Below are 11,429 nucleotides of genomic sequence, written 5' to 3'. Positions count from 1 at the left end.
TCCCCTTTAAGGCAGCAAGTTATTTAAAGGAATTTGCATCATTACATAGGGCAGAAAAAGAAGCCTAGAACTTTCCACATTCAGTCAGTGAATATTAGAAATATGAAGATCAATCTTGCAGTAAGTGGACCCCTATGGCATACAGTTTGTAACTCTGATGTCTGTTTTCATTGCTCAGATTTTTTTTAAAAAAGACACTTCAAGAGAAAATAGCTTACTTATTTCCTCCTAAAGTAGGAGTTTCAGGTGGAATTCAGGGAACTACCAGACATAAAATTGCTCCTAGACTGTCATGTTTCATAGCAATCACCATAAGGAAGAACTCCTAAGCCAAAATCAGCAGTGTTTACCCTTTTAAAATGTGCTTCCTGCTCCCCATCAGCCAAGTATTTGAGTTTCTTCCTTGTTCACTTTTTTCTAAGGCCTAGGGCTAGTGGTTATTTTCTGTAGTTGCTACTCCAATTTAAGGGATAGCTCTGTTATATCCCTTTTAGAACTAAACTTTTACCTAGTTGACAATTCTTTGTATTACATTTACTTGTTCAAACTACTAGTGTGGTTTCTCTCTCCTGATTGGATTCCCATGTAGTCGAGTTGGTACTGAATGGTGTTCCAGCTCTGCTCATGGAGCTATAACCCCAAGAATCCTTCTTTCTAGAGAGGGGATTGAAACATCAGCATCATGTGCACATGTCTAGAAAATCAAGGTCCTTTTAGCAATAGGTCATAGCATCTGGCAATACCCTGAAAGAACTTTTTTGGCAATTGAGAGTATCATGGGAGTCAATTACTTACTTTAAGTTTCCAGTTTGGACTTTATCATTATATTTTGCTTTTTTGAATGTGTTGCTCATTAAATAGAAACACACATTTATGCATGCATTTGCCACATGCATGTGAAACACATACATTGTATTTATATATTAAATGTATAACATACACTTTTTTGTAATGAATTTTCTAAGAGACAAGTAAGTCCTCATTAAATTTTAGACAAGTATATGCAGCTCTTTCTTCTCAAAGTAATGGTTCACCGGGCAGAAACTAGGGAAGTTCAAAGGGGACCATCCCTTTTTTCCTGTTGAGGAAAAAAACAGTTGTATTTTCTTTATGGTAGGATGAGTCTGTCTGGTGGAGAATATTAGGATTCGATGTGTAACTTGTATAATTTATCAAAAGTATTGTCTTATTGAATTGTTTGTATTTCACTTATTGTGTAAAGTTGTTTTTTTCCTCGGGGGGGTATGTGCGCGTGTGTATGTGTGTGTGTGTGCACGCATATGTGTGTTGCAAGCCTGGAACATTAACCCAATTGATTCTTGCATCAAACAGTGAGGTAGGCAAGGCTGCCCTTTTCTGCTCATTTTATAGGATAATGTGGATTGAAGAGTTTAAGGGATTTAGTTGTGGTCACACAGATAATAAGAGGTAGAAATAAAAATGATAGTTTCTGACTGTTCTCTTTTTTACTATACTGCCTCTTTATGTTTCCCTTTTTAAATAAATAAATCAATACAATCTTTTAAGGACTAGATATTAATACTTATTATATTAAACACATATTACATATCAGATATTATGCCAAATAATTTTGTATGGATTGAAAATATTTAAAAAATACTTTCTCAGAGATAGTCTAATTATTATCTCTATTTTATAAATGAAGCTTAGAGAGAATAGGATAATTTCTCAAGATTGCACAGTTGTTAAATGCTAGAAGTGAGATTCACATCTAGGCAACCTTGCTCTAAGACCCACACATTTATGTCATATACTACATGCCTCCCATACTAGGCAAATATTTACTGATGAAAAATGGGGTCAGCTATTCCTGTTTAAGAAGGTAAAAAGAAGAGATCATAGGAATTAATAGTCTAAACCTTCAAAAAAATGCTATTTCCTGAAACATAAATAACACCAAGTAAATAAAATGAATACATGGTAAAGAAATTAGCCTAAGTGAAAACTTTTTTAAATTATATTTCTGTTATTAAAATTCTTTAACTACTTGAAAAAATATTAAGTGAACATATAAAACTATCAATCATATAGTTTTGTCCTAAAACACTACTATTAATCAGTTCATTGTTAATACAATTTTTAGAGCAGTTTTAAGTTTACAAAATTGAGTGAGAGATCCAAAGATTTCCTATATACTCCCTACCCCGACACGTGCACAGCCCCCTCCATTACCTGCATCACTCACCAGGATGGTATTTTTTTTTCCAAGGATAAACCTATATTGACACATAATAATCACCTGAAGTCTATAGTTTACCTTAAGGCTCATTCTAAGAAAAATGGGTTTAGAAAAAAATGTATAATGATATATAACCATCATTATAATGTCCTATAGAGTATTTTCTCTGCTTTAAAAATCCCTTGTGATCTGCCTATTCATCTTCCTACCACCACTACTGGCAACTACCCATCTTTTTATTGTCTTCATAGTCTTGCCTTTTTGAGAATGTCATATAGTTAGAATCAAACAGTATGTAGCTTATCAGTTCATTTTTAATTTTTTCTTCAGGTCTTAGGAAGATGAGCAAATAGGAGTTAGAGTGAGAACTACATTGAGAAAAATACAATATATTACAGAGTTTTCATCAAGTACAAAGTGAAATGATACAGACTGTACTGGATTAGAAAGAGAAAATGCCTCTGTAGGCAAATGACAAATGGCTTGGAAAAAATCATTCTATAAACAACAACCAGCAGGCAGACATTCAGGCAGGCAGACTTTCACATTTGGCCTTGAGAGGGTAATTGGTACTGAACTTGCCCACTCTCCATAAATAATTATAAAAATGGAAAGAGAAAAACTCTACAGCAACAGTTCTCAGGCACTGGACCAGAGGCATTTAAAGACCATGATTCTTGAGAGAAGAAAAACACATGTAAGTCACATGTATTTCCTGGCTTTCTGACTTAAGGCACACACTGAACCAGACTTCAGGGAAGTAACATTCAAGAGAAGATGGTAATCTCACTGAACTGAAGAGGCAGAGATTGAATTTTGAGGCTGTTGAAGCAGCTGGAATTTGTAGACCCGAATACTGAAGAGGATGAAGCTACATCAACGACGGGGTTGCCAGAAGTCTATGTGAGGGCTAACCATGGCTCTTTGAATGAGGGTGAGGATGCACATGTACAAGGCTAGACTCTGCAAGGCCTGCTGCGCATGTCCTGCCATGCAGCTGAGAGCAGAACAGAGATACTAAAGGTCACAATGTACTGAGAGAGATCTCTGTTTGGGCACAGATAGAGTGGAGAGACCTCCTGAGCACATAAAGCATTCATTTGAGACCCCTGCTAGGCCATGCCTTAGCGGTAAGAAACCTTGCCCTAAATTGGGGCCATACTCAAGAACAAAAGGTAAAACCCAAAATATATCTTCCTTGGCTGAGTCAGATAAAAATAATTGGAATCACTACAAATTTAACTGCCCACCAGAACAAAATGTAAAACTATGTCAGGAAAAGCAACATAATCCAGACTTCCTTCAAAATATCATCTACAATGTCCAGCATAGAATCAGGAACCTATGACATATAACCATGAAAAAAGAAAAACAGTAAAGAGAAAAGCATCCTGAAAGGGCCAAGGACTTTCAACAACAAGGACAAAAACAGCTATTATAAATACATCCAAGAACTTAAAGAAAAAGATGAACAATTGATTGAAAAGATAATGAATATCAAAAGAGAAATGCAAATTGTTTTTTAAAAAAAAAAACTCTAAAATTGAAAAGTAAAATTTCTGAAATGAAATGAAAATATAACTGTCTTGGCTCAATATCAGACTGAACACTAAACAGCAAAAAAGTTAGTGTACCCGAGGATAAATCAGTAAGACATTGCCCATTCTTAATGCAGAGAAAAATAAAAAGTTTAAAAAGAGTGAACAGAGACTCACTAACCTATAAGGAAAACATTAAATAGTTTTAACATATTTGCTATTTCCGAAGCAAATATTTGTTGGAGTCCTAAAGAGATGACATAGAGATGAAAGAGAAAGATGAAAATTTCTCAAATTTGGCAAAAAGCAACTTACACAACGAAAAAGCTCAGTGAACTCTTACAAGGAAATCACACTTAGCACACTATAACCAAAACTGCTTACGTCCCAAAATGAAGACAAGATTTTAATACAGAAGAAAAAAAAAGACACATTATAATGCAATCATTCAGATTACATTTAATTTATATCAGAAACAATGGAGGTCAGCAGACAGTGACATAACATCTTTAAATTGCCAAAAGAAAAAAGTTTTTAGCCCCAAATTCTACATTTAGCAAAAATATCCTCATAAACAAAGGCGAAAAAGAGATTTTAAGATAATTATAAAATGCAAGAATTCTTCACCAGTAGATCTGTACTATCAATCAATCAATCAATCAATAATTCTTTCAGATGAAAAGAAATGATTCCTTTTGGAGACTCAAACTTATAGGAAGGCAAAGACATCAGAAATTATAAATATAAAGAAAGTTTTCTTTCATTAATTTCTTTAAAACTGATTACCTAAAGCAAAAATAATGACATTGTATTTGGAATTTATATTATATTTAGAAGCAAAATACATGATAAAAGTAATCTAAAAGATGGAGGATGGAATTATACTATTATAAGTTTCTTGCATTTGTTTAAAGTATTACATAATCTCTAAATAGAAAGTAATACATTAAGAATGGGTAGTTTAAATCCAAGAGTAACCACTAAAAATGTAAGTAAGGCTTATAATTAAAACGTCAATAGAGGAGATAGAATGGAATAGTAAAAGGTATATCTGATTAAACCAAAGGAGAGAGGAAAGGAAGAACAGAAGAACAAAAACAAATGAGACAAATAGAAAACAAAAAGACGACAGACTTAAACACATCTATATCTTTAATTACACTTAATAAAAATAAAACAAATACTCCAATTAAAAGAGAGATTGTTAGAATAAATTTTAAAAACAAACATCAACATAGGCAGTTTACAAGAGCTTAATTTTACATATAAATACAAAAATAGATTAAAAGTAGCAGGGTGGAAAAGGTTATACCGTACAAACAATATGCATAAGAATGATGATATAGCTTTAATAATATCCACATAAGCAGTTTTACATGAATGAAGCAGAGAACTTCCAGATGACTTGTATTGCCATAGATAAAAAAGAGAGAACTTTAATAATGGTAATGGAATCAATTAATCAAGAAAGCACAATAATCTTAAGTGTTCATACCTCTAACAACAGAGCTTCAAAATAAATGAAGTGAAAACAAACTAAAGAGATAATTAGGTAAATCCACAATTTTATTTGGATATTTTATATCCACTTATAATAATAGAATAGCTAAATAGCTCCATATCTATTAAAGAATTTAAATGTTACTAAAAAACCTGTCCACAAAGAAAGTGATTAGCAAAGACACCAAGTAGTAAGTGAGCTCCACGAAGTTACTCTGAACAAGTTGCATGTATGTATTTCTCAGACTCTCTGAGGAGAATTAGAATGGGTGGTACCTGGGAGGGTAAGCGTACTGTGTTTTGTGTTTTCCCTTTGATAACCATTCTTCATCCTTGCTGTTGATCCCACATTTTACTCATAGATTACATAAAACAGGTACTAGTACCCTCTTGCTTCTCAATGGTTTCAAACCATGTAAAGCACTGGTAGAAGTCTGAAGGGACGGAAGAAAGTGAAGTCAGGATATTTATTCCACTGGCCCCCTCCCTGTGAGGCCAAGGCAGGCTGGCTACTTCTCTTGGTTAGAGAGCACAATTCCTATCAGCTGGACCTCTCCACACAGCTCTCTCTGCCTCTAGGTTCCAGAAACTTCTGCCGCCCTCACCACTCAGGCTTAGAGCACATAGCATCACAACTCATTGTGACTAGTTCCAAGCTTCTGAAATATTCCTTGTCGTTTTACAACCTGTTCTCCAAACCTCAGTAAATAGTCCCTTTATTATTTGCATTACCTACTTTCGGCACACCATATGTTTCTTAATAGATTCCTAATTAATATAGCTAAAGAGATTAAGACTTAACTCAAAGCTATAAATAATTTCTAATATCATATTTTTGGGTTTTTTTTATAAAGAAGTGTTCAATAATAAACAATTATAATAAACAATTTTCAAATCAGAGACAATAGATCAGAGGAGTGAGAGCAGGAGAATGGCAAGAGTTAGCTTAGAAGGCAAACATGTAGCAGAGTGAGAATTCTTAACATAGCCTTGCTTTTTCAACATCCCCCGTTTCAGTGGGAAAAGTGTTTTGGATGAAATGATGCCCTGTATCTCTAGTCATTGGTATCCATTGTGCTCATAAGTTATTCATAAGCTTCCTGTTGATAAGTAACCTTCCAAAAATTAACTCTTTATCATGTCACACAGGATTCAATGGATACTCTTTTTTCCTAGGTCTGTAGATCAATCTGGAATACTAGCTGTGAGTATAGAAAATTTCAAATTAACTCGAAAAGTAAGAAAAACAACAGTAAATGCACCCCCCCCTTAGAGAGATAATAAAGACAAAAGTAGAAGTTGATGAATGAATAAAAAAAAAAAAACAGGAAAAAATAGAACTAAAAAATAAATCCAAGACAGTTCTTTGAAATATATACATGAATAATAAACACTAGCTAGTTTAATCAAGAAAATAAAAGAACGTAAATACATAAAAATTGTGAAGAAGAGCATAATCAAAGATGTGGAGACTATATAAGGGATTCCTCTGTTTAACTCTATTCTCATAAGTTGAAGACACAGTAAAATAAATAATATTTTTAAAGGTAATTTACCAAAAGAGAAACTCAACTAGAAGTAGAAAACCTGAATACTGCAATCTCCCTGTAGCCCCAGGGAATATGTTCCAAGACCCTCAACGAATGCCTGAAACCACAGATAGTACCCAGGTCTATGACTAATATGTTGTTTCATAGTATTTATACACCCTATACATACATACCCTTCCTGAAGTCTTCATATAGGCTCAATGCTTTCTGGTACATCGCGTTGCCATCAGTCAGAACACATTTTCTTTTCCTATTTTCCACCCATAAATTTAATGTATTTACCATCTTAATTAAGTATTTATCACATACTATGGCAGTAACTTTTGCAGTTTTAGGTACAACAGCAAAATTAGCACAAACTTCTTTACAGGTAGAAGTTTGATTCTTACATAGATTTTAGCAACCTCTGCATATGATTTTTTTTTCCTTATTAAATCAATAACTTTCACTTTTTCACTTAAAGGAAGCACTTTAAGACTTCTTTTTGGCATATCGAAATTGCTGGCATCACTACTCTTGCCCTTTGGGACCATTATTAAGTAAAGTAAGAAGTACTTGAACACGAGCTCTGAGAAACTGCAACAGAGACCCGACAACCAAGATGGCTGCTGACCACCTAAAGGGTGGGGAACATCTAGGGCGTGGATCCTCTGGAAGGAGGGAAGATGGGAAGATTCATGTTCAAGTGAGAGGGAGCAGGACATCGTGAGATTTCATCACACTACTTAGAATGGCGTGCAATTTAAAACTTATGACTTATTTCTGGAATTTTCTATGAAATATTTTAGAATTGGACTTGACTATAGATGACTAAAACTGTAGAAAATGAAACAGCAGATAAGAGGGACTATTGTATATCAATACTTCATAGATAAATTTCAGGAAGATAGTAGAGGTCATGTTGATAAAATAAAAAATAAAAGAGAGAAGGAATCTTTTTGATTTTGAGACTTGCAACATTCTCCTTTGTGTGGCATGGGCTTAAAAATACAGTATTACATTCCCAAATCTATAGGTGTAATTGGCTCAACTTTGAATAGTAGTTTTATAATTAAAATATTATAACATATATATTGGTTGGCTTTCAGTTCTTAGGACAAATCTAAGAGAAAGCATAGAATTCTTAGGTACAAAACAGGACTTTGAGAGAATAAAAGTGCCATAAGATTGATGAAAGTATATGGATGCTAATTTCTTCTTCTTACATATCGGGGTTTAAAAGATAGTATCTAATATAAGTGGAATAAGAAATAAAAATTAATGAATTAATAAAAGTTAATAAAATGTTGTTACTTGACAAAATTAAGTAATCAAATAACAATATTTTTAGAATAAAGATAAATTTAAAAAAATTGAGAAGAGGATGTGCTAAGAAAAGGGCACTTTAATAATACCTTTAGCTCCAGCTAAAAAAGACTAAGAATTTAGTCTTTTAATCATAAGGTGGAAGTAAATACTTATATTTTAGAATTATTTTTAAATGTAGTAACTTTTAGGGAGACTGTAGGTAGGTGTACAGGGTGGTACAAGTGACATATATTTTTATTATATAGCCTATACATTTTCATTTTATTATGTGTATATTATTTGTATAATATGTTAAAATATCTTCAAAATGACTATTACTAAAAATAAGAAAATTTAAAGCCAATGAGAAAAATATTGACTATCCAATAAAAACATAGATAGATTAAAAATATGACAAGCAAATTGCATTGCAGACCACAAATGGCTAATAACCCATGGAAATATGTTTAACTTCACTGATGATTAAAGAAATGCAAATATGATCTCATATACCTAGGAAACAAAGATTTAAAAAATACAATTTGTTGACAAATATGAAATTATTGGTTGGCACTATAAAATTATATTGGCAAGCCTACAGAAAAAAATAAGACTTCTCATACACCATTTTCAATACAAATTTTTGGAGGATAATATCTCTTAAATATGCATATTACCAGCAGTTCCACAATTCGAGGAATGTGTATGAAGATAAATATGCAAAAAAATTCGTTGCGGTATTGTGTAAATTGGAAAAAACAAAAAAAGTTAAAAAACAACAGCAACAGAGACAAAGCAAACCTAGGTGGACTTCAATAGGGAACAGGTTCAATAAATTCCAGTATATTCATACAATGGTATATTATACTAGCACTAAAAACAAGAAAATCACAATGAGCTAGCACGAAAAAATCACCAAAACATTGGTAATGAAAAATTTTCCAGAAGAGTTTATATGTTTTCTTTTATGTTAAAAAAAATCTGAAATATTATAAACATATAGAAAATACATTGGAACAAGAGAATATCCTACATATTATCTGTAAGGCTATCTCTAAAGAAAAGGAGACGCACTTTACTTTTTACTTCAGATGATTCTCTATTTTCATTTTTCCAATGACCACTAATTACATTATTTTGTTAAAAAGCTTTTTAAAAATTTCAGTGAAAAGTTTTGAAACACAAAATTAAATCAAATTATGTTTGATGGGTAATACTTGGTAGTCCTGACTTCCCCCAGCATCTAGCACAATGACTAGCACATACAGATATTCAAGCAATATTCTCTGATTAGACAATACAGGAATAAATGAGGGATTAAAACCTAAAAATTCAACCATGTATGTATTATTTCTGTCATATTAAAGTCACTTTACTGTTATTAAATTTAAGAAAAGACAATTCTCATATAAATAACATAAAACACATGTCATTTATTCACATTTATATTTTAAAGTGTGGCTCTTTAATTCAGGTTTTTGTGTGTTCATTTTTCAGAAAATGTTTTTACCATCTCTAGGTTCCACTTGCCCACAAAAACCCTAGGAAATAGGCCCCTGATTAAATGAAAGCCCTTAGGAAATGTTTAGAGAGAAGTAGTTCAGGAGACAGAATAACATTCAAGATAAATTGCTCATTCCCATTTTAGAGTATGCAGACACAGAGAACATGTGGCCAAGAATACATTCCTCCTCTTCAGTAGTCATTGTCTTTTGCAGGAGGCAACTGTAATTCAGTAGATGGAAATAAACATAATATAAAGTTGTCCTGGCTTCAGCTTCAGATAAAATCAGGAAACAACAAGTCTGATTGTGACATTAAACTCCAGAGGAAGCGAATGAGTTTCTTGTTTGCTTTGGTCTGAAACATGTTTCTGATGATTAACTCTATGCCCCCATTCTCTCCAGGGCACAGACTTTGGTCCCTCCTTACCTGTAAACAGAATCAGGATATGTCCTGAAGCTCAGCCAGGAACATCTGGCCTTGAGTAAGACATAGTCCACAAAACACGCAAACTGCACATCGTGAGGGGGCCACAAGAGAAGGTGAGAGAAGTCAGCATGGGACTCTGACATTCATTTGCTTATAATAAATTACATCAGATGCCAATATTCATAGGCAACTTGGGGAGAAAAAGGAGGAACACACCTATGAAATATATGAATCTTCTACATTATAAACAGCTTTGGGGAATCAGTACTCTACAAAGTGCCAAGTGAAAGAAAGTGGGGCAGGGGGAATGTAAAAAGAATGAAATCTTTTAGCATAATAGAACAGTGGTCCCCAACCTTTTTGGCACCAGAGACCGGTGCACCTATGAGAATCTAATGATCTGAGGCAGTGATGCTAGTGTGAGGGAGCAGCTGCAAATACAGATGAAGCTTTGCTTGCTCACCTGCTGCTCACCTCTTGCTGTGTGGCCAGTTCCTAAGAGGCAGCGGACAGGTAGGTTGGGGACCTTTGCAATAGAAGACCTCTTAGACTGTTCACGTTGCATAACACACAGAGAGAAGGAACTGTGGTAAAGGAAAAAAACAAATGTCCTTTACTTTTTCTAGAGGCAAGATGATATCCCAATTATGTCAGAAATTAAAATATCTGTATTATATGATGAAAGCCAAAAATTTAATTAGAAAAGGGTAATCACTGACATTAGTAACTGATCTTTTTGGAATTGATTGACGACTATATTGTATGGTAGTGGGCATAAAGTAAGCTCCTCTCTAGATAAATGAAAATCAGTCAGCAGCACTGTTTAGGTGCTAACTAATCTGTAATTTATGTGCTAGTTGGATATGTTAAAAATATGACTGCTGGAAGAGATAACTAACCAACACACTAATTTCACAGATAAGGAATTTGCAGTCAGGTGATACTGGGCAAGAAAGAAACCAGAATAATGATCTTCCGACTCAGCCCAATGTGTTTCTCATTACACTCACCTAAGTGAATTATCGATGCCACAAAACTGAGCCTTCTTATACTCTATCATGTCCAATGGTGAACTTTTAAACCTTGGTTCATCTTTTCCATGACAGCTGGTATGTGTGCCTGGAAAATATTCTAAGATATTCATTCCTGTTTTTCTCTCTCTGAATTTTTCCCTTTCCCCTGGTCATTTCAAGAGCAGGCTCTGCATTTCAATCCCTCAGGGAAATATATGACTGAGCAGAAATAAAAGTAGCATGAAAAACTTCTTGAATTACATCTTCAAAATCCTAAACTCATTGAGGAGGAGAGAGTTTTATGAAAAAAGGCATAGAGGCTTTAAAAAACATATTAGACAGAGGAGTTTGTCTCTAAACTAAAAGAGAGAAAACCCTCATGCTGGGGCAGGTCTGCAGGAGTCAGATC

The 11,429-nt window shown here is 33.7% G+C and overlaps 1 long non-coding RNA gene across 1 annotated transcript in view; it reads left to right on the top strand.

The window, feature by feature from the left end:
• Positions 1-7,733, top strand: part of LOC112469573 — an 8,558-nt gene extending 825 nt beyond the window's left edge. Inside the window, exons 2-3 of the long non-coding RNA XR_003042687.1 lie at positions 12-120; positions 7,252-7,733. This is a non-coding gene — a long non-coding RNA (uncharacterized LOC112469573). The remainder of the gene's footprint in view (positions 1-11; positions 121-7,251) is intronic.
• Positions 7,734-11,429: the final 3,696 nt, after the last annotated feature.

This window comes from Pteropus alecto, unplaced genomic scaffold (genome assembly GCF_000325575.1).
Source record: "Pteropus alecto unplaced genomic scaffold, ASM32557v1 scaffold86, whole genome shotgun sequence".
NCBI lineage: Eukaryota > Metazoa > Chordata > Mammalia > Chiroptera > Pteropodidae > Pteropus > Pteropus alecto.
The sequence above is the reverse complement of the archived record's forward strand: the minus strand, read 5'-3'. Positions and strand labels throughout refer to the sequence as shown.